Source organism: Anoplolepis gracilipes, chromosome 9 (assembly GCF_047496725.1).
Source record: "Anoplolepis gracilipes chromosome 9, ASM4749672v1, whole genome shotgun sequence".
In the NCBI taxonomy this organism is placed as follows: domain Eukaryota; kingdom Metazoa; phylum Arthropoda; class Insecta; order Hymenoptera; family Formicidae; genus Anoplolepis; species Anoplolepis gracilipes.
The window spans coordinates 5,731,888-5,744,043 of record NC_132978.1 but is presented as its reverse complement, the minus strand read 5'-3'; positions in this window follow the sequence as shown (position 1 = coordinate 5,744,043).

Sequence of the window (12,156 nt, the reverse complement as noted above, 5' to 3'; positions counted from 1 at the left end):
TTGACATAAAATAGAAGATATCTCGTAAAATATTCATTTTTTGATTATCTTACTCTAATACTTTTATGCACAGAATAATGAGACAAATCAATTGGTGTAAAGAAAACACATAATTATGTTAAAGTAAAAATGTGTAACTGTTAGTTGCAAATTCAGATTTTTACTTTAACATAATTATGTGTTTTAATTATGTCAATTGATTCGTCTCGTTATTCTGTGCATAAAAGTATTAAAGTAAGATAATAAAAAAATGAATATTTTATGAGATATCTTGTATTTTATGTCAAAATACTGCAACTTTGAAGCCTTATAACTCAAAAATTACTTAATGAAAAATACTTTGTCATAAATGTTTTGGAAAGCTCTCGAGATGAGCTACAAGAGTATGTAAAAATATATAGGGTGTTCCATTTAAAAAACTTGAAGTGACCTTTACGTGACCTTCAAATGACTTTTCAAATGGTACCATCTTATGGCCCCCTCGAAACCGTACGACTTTTGTCTGAAACATTTTTCTCTCCCAGGCTTGGTTTTTGAGATATTCGACTGGATGGATTAAAATAGTCCACCCTGTATATGTATATAATTTATATATATCTTTTGAGATATTGTAATTACTGCTGTGCGTGCGTGCGTGCGTGCGTGCGTGCGTGTGTGTAGATTTATATTTATATGTTTATATAATATGTATATATTTATAGGAAAGATTATGGATATCAATGTCGATCGTCCCAAACGTACTAACATCCATCACGAGGATATCAAACAACATCTTCGGAAGAAGGGGAAGTGGAAAAAAAATTGAGAAATAAAACACGGATGGAGCAGAACAGCCAATTAGAAGACGATATCGCTGAGTTACGGGAAGTGTTACAGAATGATTCTGATACAGATAATATGCCTGTTTATCCTGAGCAATCATTCACTCACACAATCTTCAGCTAACAACTATAAAGAACATATTAGTAACACACACCAGTGACATAACCATACTCAGTTTGCACACAACCTTTAACTCAGACAACACGAACATTCAGTCCCAGTTTCACATCACACCCATCAACATACACACAATCATTTTGTCCCAGTATCACGTCACATTCACCAACTTATACACAATTATTAAATGTCAATCACGGGACACAAGCACATTCTATGCATAATAATAACATACAACCATTAACTTACACACCACAAAATTATCATACAGTACATACATTCACACATGAATCATATCCATCTATATACAAAATATCCGTAGCGGATTAAATACACCATATGATACTCAGTTACAGGCTCCAAACACCTGGCCAAATAAAAGTCATCGCCAAAATTCATCTGTACCGTCATCATCGCGAGCTCCAGGAGATATTTACAATGTTAGGCCGGAAATTCAGTAAGATGATAGAATTGAACAAAATTTTTTTATAATTGAAATGTACACTATACTCATATACGCAAATAAATGTTCCCAGAGCAATAAATGGAAAAATAGATCACTTAGCTTTGGAAATGAAGTAAGTTTTTGAATACATATATACATGTATACACAGAAAAATTAAATCTTATTTTTTTATAAATAAATATGTAATGTTATTTATATGTATTATGTGTACATTTATATATAATTATTATATACAGGGTGTCCCCGAATTAGCGGATCAACTTTCGTGGATAGATAGAACGTGTTAAACTGAAGAGAAAAGTCTGATATCATTTTGCTAAATTCGCAATAATTAATGAGATATAAAATAATAAAGATCGGCCAATCCGTGTCAGTATAAGCGCGCGGCGCAAAGAACTCCTTCCACTTGTTACTTGATACTAAGCCCGCGGCGAGACAGTGCGCCTACCGTCTCTTTGGCCGATCTTTATTATTTTATATCTCATTAATTATTGCGAATTTAGCAAAATGATATGAGACTTTTCTCTTCAGTTTAACACGCTCTATCTATCCACGAGAGTTGATCCGCTAATTCGAGAACACCCTATATATCATATATATTATTATGTTATTATATTATTTATATATATTATAATATATTTACAGAAAAATACACCAGAAATTGGACAAAATTTTACAACAGACGACCAATAACCGAAGGCATATACCTGAGAAGCCAGCATTTTTACCGATATTATCAGTAGCAGATGTTAAAATTTTGAAACTGTCGATGATGAAGAATACATGAAATTGGTATGTAAAACAAAGTTTATCATGCATATTCATGTATATTTCTTTAGTAAATTTGACGCAAATATTCATAAATAAAAATATAAATGCTACATTTTGTTAAATGGATGAATTACTTAATTTTTATTCGTGGTTTCAATGCCAAAGACAGCATTAATTTATGCGTGAAGGAAGTTTTTTAAGACATCTTGATGACTTCCTATACTTGGTTCGGTTGTGATGAAAATCAACGGCCATTGTTCAATACCTGTTTAGTGAAAGCTATTTACGGTATGATATTATTACACATGATACTTAAGTTATCAATGATATTACCATTTTAATACAATGTGTTTGCAGATGCTATCTGTGAAAATAAAAATTTTGAAAAACCGATACGAACTGCATTTCAAACCTACATGAGAGACGCTGTGCGAACCGCCAAACAAAGACATAGGAATAAAGCCCGCAACAACTTGGGTCGTTTGGAAAGAGGCAATCAAAATAGAAGAGCACGCAATCTATGGAGCGACGGACACGATGAACACGAAGACGAGAGAGTACAATCAGAAACAAGAAAATTAGGTCAGTTTTGTAGAAATATACATATATTTTTTATAACATTTTATGTAAGCTCGTTAATTTAGTAACTCTTTCTATCTTTTTATAAATCCTAACTCTTAAATAATGCTCTTTGATTCTATTATTTTTTTATATTTCTAATTTTAAATTCTGCATTAAGTTTCCTAATTTATATATATATATATATATATGTATATATATAAAGTATTTTTTTATTTAAAATTAATTGTTTTGTTTATTTTAATTGTTACAATGTTTCTCTGCTTTGGCGAATATAACTTAGGGCGCATTAAGGCCTTGGCAGAAAAGCGGTAGCTAAACGAAACTCGTGTTAGTAGTAAGTAGTACAGAAAACTTTTCTGTTGTACTTACTACCAGTGCGAGTTTTCGTCTTCTCCTCTCTTTTCTTCCTTTCTTTCCTTTTCTTTCCCTTGTCTTTTTTTCACCTTTCTTTTTCTCTCTTCCTTTTCTTCCCTCTTTTCTTCCTTATTCCTCTCACTTTCTCTCTATCATATGCAATTATTTATTTCATATGATAAGAACTGTATAGTAATATATGTTACCGTATGTAATATGTCACTAAGCACTTAATTTATTAATAAAAAAAATATACGTTACACATTAATACACATAATAGTATATATACTAATTTATTTTCTTACTTTGCATTATTAAATACGTCACATTATTTAAAAAGTACCGAGACAGAAAACGTAATAACAGAAGAAAATGTAATAATAAATATTAATTCTAGATAAAAATTTCTTTTTTATTTATAAGTAAACATGTGATGTATTTAGTGTATCCAAATGAAAGAAATATAAGTCACAAAGTGCGATAATATAAAAATATTTTTTTTATTTTCGTATCATTTTATTCCATATTATTTAAAGCTTGGCCTTTAAAATTACAATATCTTAACTTTTTTTGTTATGCTATCTTTCATAGCTCGTACTTATTTTTATAGTATCATTTATGTCTTTATTATATTTTTTATTTGCTTATATATATGCTATATATATATATATATATATATGACAATTTTAAAAGCCAAGCTTTAAATAATATGGAATAAAATGATACGAAAATAAAAAAAATATTTTTATATTATCGCACTTTGTGACTTATATTTCTCTCATTTGGATACACTAAATACATCACATGTTTACTTATAAATAAAAAAGAAATTTTTATCTAGAATTAATATTTATTATTACATTTTCTTCTGTTATTACGTTTTCTGTCTCGGTACTTTTTGAATAATGTGACGTATTTAATAATGCAAAGTAAGAAAAAATTAATAAAATAAATTAGTATATATACTATTATGTGTATTAATGTGTAACGTATATTTTTTTTATTAATAAATTAAGTGCTTAGTAACATATTACATACGGTAACATATATTACTATACAGTTCTTATCATATAAAATAAATAATTGCATATGATAGAGAGAAAGTGAGAGGAATAAGGAAGAAAAGAGGGAAAAAAAGAAGGAGAGAAAAAGAAAGGTGAAGAAAAGACAAGGGAAAGAAAAGGAAAGAAAGGAAGGAAAGAGAGGAGAAGAAAGAGAGGAAAAAAAGAGAGACAAAAGAGAGAGAAAGGTTTAGATTAGGAATATAAAAGAGTAGAGAAATGAAAGGTTTATTATTAAAAGAGTTTTAAAAACATTTGGAAGCAAATGGAGAGTTGTAAACTTCATATTTTGGCCATGTTTGTTATAAAATATTGTTCACTCATGCGACATTAGTTCCATTTTTTTATTCCATTCCATTTTATTCCATTTTGCTTAGAGTTTTTATATGTATAAGATATATGTTACATATTTTACATAAATTTGCTAGAAAATTGGAACAAATTATTGTCGGGCAGTGTTCATCGTTTAATTAATCTTCTACGATCTGCAATATTGAGAACTGATTTACTTTATTAACTGTTACAGACTTTATAGGAAAGGCGTACATTGCACAGTGTTGCTGGACGGGCCGGATTTTTCTGCGCATACATATATGTAGAAATACGCGTCCAGCAACACTGACATTGCATGATGAAAAGAGGAAGCGGATCAGAAGAAGCCACATCAAAAAACCAATCGGCACTTTTCAGTGTCAATTAACACTTTTCATTGGCTTTTAAATAAGCACTGAAAAGTGCCATTTTAAATATTAACGATAGAATACCACTTGATTCGCTTTATATCGGCACTTTTCAGAGTCACTAACAGGAAAATTACTTTTGTTTATATCGACACTTTTTAAAGCCATGACTAAAAAATGCATTATATATATATATATATATATATATATATATATGTATATACAGGGTGCGGCGCCAAAATCCGGACAAAATTCAATTTGAATTTCCCGTTATTCTGTACCACTCGTAGAGATCGCGATTGGCGTACAAATAGCTTGACGCATGTACTAAACAGTCATAATCTCGAAACAGTCGTAATGTTGAAACCAGTGCGGAGTATAACCGAAGAGCCGCGATTATCGAAAGTGTTCGCGCTGGGCGCTCAGCGACAGAAGTACAAATGTCTTTGTTAAAGCAAATATATATTAAAATAAAATAATTATGCTATATGACATATAAAAGATATATCTTTTATATATATTAAAATAAAATAATTATGCTATATGACATATAAAAGCTATATCTTTTATATGTCATATAGCATAATTATTTTATTTTAATATATATTTGCTTTAACAAAGACATTTGTAAAAAAAAATTTATTTTATTATATTCTCGTAAAACATTAATTATACAGGGTGTCCCATAATTCGCGAACCACCCGTTACGTGCAGGTAGAGTAGGTTAAACTGAGTAGAAAAGTTATGTGCCATTTTGAAATTTTCGCAATAGTTAATAAGATATTAATTATAAGAGATCAGCCAATCGACGCCCGGCAAGAGCGCGCCGGCGAAGCGGGCACGAAGAAGCCTCCCACTGTTACTCGATACTAGGCGCGCCGGCGAAGCGGGAGGCGGAACGCTCTGCATTGACAATCTGAAGAGTCACACACATAGTGCGCGCTTCGTTTAATGGCGTCTGACTTTTTCAGTTGTCAGTATGTACGAGCGGCGTGCAAAAATGTTAGAAATAAATAAATAATAAATAATAAAATAATATTAGAGCAATAGAAATTATTTTAAAATAATAAAATCGAAAAGACTTTGTTATACAAATACAAATTCGAAATATGAAAGGCTATTAATAAAAGTTTGAAAGCCCTTTATACCCGAATTTGTATTTGTATATCAGAGTCTTTCCAATTATTATTATAAAATAATTCTTAATTATAATATTTAACATTTATTCCTAGTTTTCTCTATTGTGCTCAGAGACTAACGCTGAAGTTTTGCATCGAAAAATTATTTTCTCTCTCTCTCTCTCTCTCTCTCTTCCTTTCTCTCTTCCCCTCTCTCTTCCCCTCTCTCTCTCGTACGTGCGCACGCAGCAAATTAATAAAAATATAAATAAATTAAATAAATAAATAAAAAATGTGCTATCGTTTCCTCACCACCTTGCGGTAGATGCAAGGCGCATTTTTTTTATAATGGTATCCCCAATAGGTCTAATCCACTCATTATTTAAAGCTAAAATTGTTCGAAGTGCCTTCCTCGTTCTCGTACACAGAGTTCAGCCCTTCGAATAATATTGCGCGTCGCGCGATACGCCATATCCGGCGTGATGGTATTAAAAGCTGCGAGAATTGCTTCTCGCATTTCCGCTTCTGTACCATTACGCTGGTGTTCGACCAAATCTTTGATATATCCCCATACAAAATAATCTAATACATTTAGATCTGGCGATCGCGGCGGCCAGATGATTGGGCCACCTCGACCCATCCACCTGTCCGGATAATTCGCGTTTAAAAATTCGCGTGCCTGTCGCGAAAAATGAGCAGGTGCCCCGTCGTGCTGGAAAATTAGTTGCGCTCTTGCGCGGAGGGGAATATTTTCCAAAAGTACAGGCAATTGATTTTGGGGGAAATTTGTATATGCTTCTCCATTTAAACGAGGTGGTAGAAAGTAAGGACCAATCTGAAAATTGCCGAAATAAATAATTTAGTGAAGCTGCAAGAAAAAATTTTTTTAGATTACTCTGTAAATTTATTACTTACGATTTCGTTCGCCGTTATTCCTGCCCATACATTAATTGCCCAACGATATTGAAAAGCGTGTTCTCGAATGGCGTGCGGATTTTCTTCCGCCCATAATAAAAAATTACGTCTATTAAAAATACCGTTGGGCGTGAAGGTGGCCTCATCGGTCCATAGAATGCGGTCGGGAAAAGAATCATCCCGCCGACATTGTGCAAGAAACCCTGTGCATGTTTCGCCGACTATTAATATTTATTAAAAATAACAGGAAAATACATTAAATAAATAAATAAAAATACCTTCACAAAAATAGATGCGTGGTTCTCGGTCTCTCGGCAAAAGTTGCTGTACTCGTTGAAAATGAAATGGATGTAATCCATTTTGGCGCAAGATACGATACACTATGTTTCGCGAGAGACCAAGCATCCTAGCCAAACAGCGCACACTAATCTGAGGATTATCCTCCACTGCTCCGAGAACCCTCTCCTCATCATTTACACCATACTGCATTGGTGCACCAGCAGTTTGGCGATTTGCTACCAAAACTCCCGTGTCTTTCACATCTAAGGAATACCGCCGCGCGATACATAAAGATAAGCCGCCGCGCGGCACCAACGTTTGAAGCAAATAGAAAACAAAATTCAACATTCAATTTTTCGATTTATTCGTTACTCTACATTAGTAGTTGCTCAGTCTCCTACGTGTACGTTTCGCAAGAAATATTGTCGTACGAAAATGAGTTATACTGCCGTGGAATATACGGATATGATTATCACGTACGGAATGGCCGGGAAAAATGCACGTGCCGCGGCGCGTTTGTACGCGGAGCAATTTCCCGAGCGTGAACGACATCCCAATCATTTAGTGATTTTAAGGTGTATACAACGCGCACGAGAAACGGGAGTTTTGGTAGCAAATCGCCAAACTGCTGGTGCACCAATGCAGTATGGTGTAAATGATGAGGAGAGGGTTCTCGGAGCAGTGGAGGATAATCCTCAGATTAGTGTGCGCTGTTTGGCTAGGATGCTTGGTCTCTCGCGAAACATAGTGCATCGTATCTTGCGCCAAAATGGATTACATCCATTTCATTTTCAACGAGTACAGCAACTTTTGCCGAGAGACCGAGAACCACGCATCTATTTTTGTGAAGGTATTTTTATTTATTTATTTAATGTATTTTCCTGTTATTTTTAATAAATATTAATAGTCGGCGAAACATGCACAGGGTTTCTTGCACAATGTCGGCGGGATGATTCTTTTCCCGACCGCATTCTATGGACCGATGAGGCCACCTTCACGCCCAACGGTATTTTTAATAGACGTAATTTTTTATTATGGGCGGAAGAAAATCCGCACGCCATTCGAGAACACGCTTTTCAATATCGTTGGGCAATTAATGTATGGGCAGGAATAACGGCGAACGAAATCGTAAGTAATAAATTTACAGAGTAATCTAAAAAAATTTTTTCTTGCAGCTTCACTAAATTATTTATTTCGGCAATTTTCAGATTAGTCCTTACTTTCTACCACCTCGTTTAAATGGAGAAGCATATACAAATTTCCTCCAAAATCAATTGCCTGTACTTTTGGAAAATATTCCCCTCCGCGCAAGAGCGCAACTAATTTTCCAGCACGACGGGGCACCTGCACATTTTTCGCGACAGGCACGCGAATTTTTAAACGCGCATTATCCGGACAGGTGGATGGGTCGAGGTGGCCCAATCATCTGGCCGCCGCGATCGCCAGATCTAAATGTATTAGATTATTTTGTATGGGGATATATCAAAGATTTGGTCGAACACCGGCGTAATGGTACAGAAGCGGAAATGCGAGAAGCAATTCTCGCAGCTTTTAATACCATCACGCCGGATATGGCGTATCGCGCGACGCGCAATATTATTCGAAGGGCTGAACTCTATGTACGAGAACGAGGAAGGCACTTCGAACAATTTTAGCTTTAAATAATGAGTGGATTAGACCTATTGGGGATACCACTATAAAAAAAATGCGCCTTGCTATCTACCGCAAGGTGGTGAGGAAACGATAGCACATTTTTTATTTATTTATTTAATTTATTTATATTTTTATTAATTTGCTGCGTGCGCACGTACGAGAGAGAGAGGGGAAGAGAGAGGGGAAGAGAGAGAGAGAGAGAGAGAGAAAATAATTTTTCGATGCAAAACTTCAGCGTTAGTCTTTGAGCACAATAGAGAAAACTAGGAATAAATGTTAAATATTATAATTAAGAATTATTTTATAATAATAATTGGAAAGACTCTGATATACAAATACAAATTCGGGTATAAAGGGCTTTCAAACTTTTATTAATAGCCTTTCATATTTCGAATTTGTATTTGTATAACAAAGTCTTTTCGATTTTATTATTTTAAAATAATTTCTATTGCTCTAATATTCATTATTTCATTATTTATTATTTATTTATTTCTAACATTTTTGCACGCCGCTCGTACATACTGACAACTGAAAAAGTCAGACGCCATTAAACGAAGCGCGCACTATGTGTGTGACTCTTCAGATTGTCAATGCAGAGCGTTCCGCCTCCCGCTTCGCCGGCGCGCCTAGTATCGAGTAACAGTGGGAGGCTTCTTCGTGCCCGCTTCGCCGGCGCGCTCTTGCCGGGCGTCGATTGGCTGATCTCTTATAATTAATATGTTATTAACTATTGCGAAAATTTCAAAATGGCACATAACTTTTCTACTCAGTTTAACCTACTCTACCTGCACGTAACGGGTGGTTCGCGAATTATGGGACACCCAAGGACGGGGGTTCAAGCGGGAGACTCGAACCCTCATCCCGGGGAACCACCATTCTTCCCCCTGAGGTTGCGGCGTGGGGGCGTGACTCTTCTGCACCGCAGAACAAGCACGCCTGCGAAAAGGCCGCCTCTGCCAGCCACTAAGGGAGAGGTTATGGGGTCGCATCCAATACGCCAACTTTGAAGGCGGCCCCGCGGGCAAGATCAAGCAGGGGGCCCTCCGGAAGTAATGCAATTACTCGTCCCCGGAAAGTCCCGAGCAAGCCCGAGCCAGGTCACCGTAGAGGTTTTAATGGGTTAGGGGCGCGACAACATCTCAGCGTCTCTAAAACCCACATAACTCGATGCTCCGCTCCCGCGGACATGGGTATCTCCTTGGAGATTTCTTCTGCATTAACAAAAAAAAGGACACCACCATAATATATGTCAAAATAAACATCGCCTATACATACACTGCACAACAATGATTTGATCTGTGACCGCTCCCGCAGGGCAACATATACATATATAACCGGCCGTTTGGTCTTATTTTAAATAAATATTAATGACATTTTTCTACATTCCTCTTTGCCCGCGGGAGGGGTCACGAAACAAATTATTGTTGTGCACCGTGCGACTGGCGGCATCCCGCGAGCATTCTCGACTCGATAAGAAGAAGAGGCGTTCGTCAAGCCGGGAGTCTTCTGCATCGCGAGGAGAAGGTGCGCGACATCCCCAGCCTAGTGTTCAGTTAAAACGATTGTGACACGTACGTCGTCACGCAGACGACGTAGCAACGGTCGCTAAGGCGACTAATCGTTTTTTGTTAGTCCTGTGTTGACTCTTTTTCTGTTTATTTTATTTTATTGACGCGCGTTGTTTTCAGGGCTGTTGACGCAAAATTTTGATATATTATTACATTTTATAACTCATATAGTTTATACTAAAATATATAGATAGATAGATAAATTGTTTATTTGAATCCCCTTGGGGTTATCAACTCTTACAATTATCTCTTAAAACTGACTTAACCTATCTTAACTAACTTATCCTAATCCTATCTCTTGAAGGGGCTGCGACCGTGAGTAACCCTCCTGGCTCCCCACGCTCGCACCCCTTACACACACACACACATCTCCCTCCGCCGGACTTCCACTTCCTCTTGCTCATTTCTGCCATCTTTTCTTTACTACTCCAATCCCCTCGATTCCTTCTCTCCTTTCCTTTTACCATTCACTCTCATTTTCTCCCCCTCTTTCACTCTCTCTCATTCCACTATCCTCCCTCTCCTTTTCTACTTGCCTCATCCACTCCTCTCCCTCTTTTTCCTCTCCCAAAACCCATCTCACATTATCCTGTCAACTTTCCTCTCCCACCTTCCACTCCCTGCATCCCTCCCATACATGCTCCCATGTCTCCATCTCCCCTCCACATATTCTACACAGTCTTTTATCCTCCTCCTCCCAATACCTACTCTCCTTCATCTCGCTTTCCAATCTAAACCTCGCCACTCTTCTCCAGCTGTTCTCCCCCATTCCTTCTTCATATACCCCGGTATCCCTTCCTCCATCACTTCCCTATACCATCTATTAAATCTTGCCTCCTCCATCTTTGCCCTTTTTTCCATCCTATCCTCTATCCCCTTATACCAGTCTTCTCCCATCTCCTCTTTCTCCTTCATCTCCTCCACTCTCATCCCTTTATCTTTGAAAAAACTTTCTCTTTCCTCCTTCCACTTTGAATCCACCTTCCCTGTTTTGCTCCTATCCCTCATCTCCTCCATGCACCTTCTCGCCAGTTCTCCTCCCTTTCCTTCCCTCAACCTCTTCTCAAAACCCCATGCTCTTCTTCCCGCTCTTACCCATAGTTTCTCCCTCTGTAACTCTTCCCTCAACATATACCGCGGTGTCCTGCTATCCACTCCCAGTACCCATCTTAAATATGTCTCCTCTATTCTCTCCATCTCCTCCCTCTCTTTCCATCCTCATATCTCCATCCCGTACCCTAACATTGTCTATATCAACCTATCAAAAGGCCATATCCTCCTTCCCCAGTTACCTCTTCTTTCCTATTCCCCATACCTGTCCCATTATCGCTGCTGCCCTCTTAACTCTATCCCTCACCTGTGCGTCCTGCCCATCATTTCTCTGTAACGTATACCCTAAATACTTAATACTCCTCCACCTCCTCCACTTCCTTCCCTTTCCATCTCCAGCTTTTTTGTCATCCTTCCCCCTCCCTCTCCTGAACCTCATAATTTTCGTCTTCCCTATGTTCACTTCCAACCTCTTGCTATCCATGTATCTTTCCAGCCTATCCATCATGCCTCTCATTCCTATCTCTTCTTTCGCAATTAGCACCAAATCGTCTGCATACGCTAAGATATACACCCTTCTTCCCCCTAACATTACTCCTCCCCACTTTACTTTCCCCATTTCCTCCTCCAAGTCCGCAATCTGAATATTAAATAACATTGAATTCAGAGGACATCCCTGTCTTACCCCCTTCCCTGTCCAAAAACTCTCCCCCATTTCCT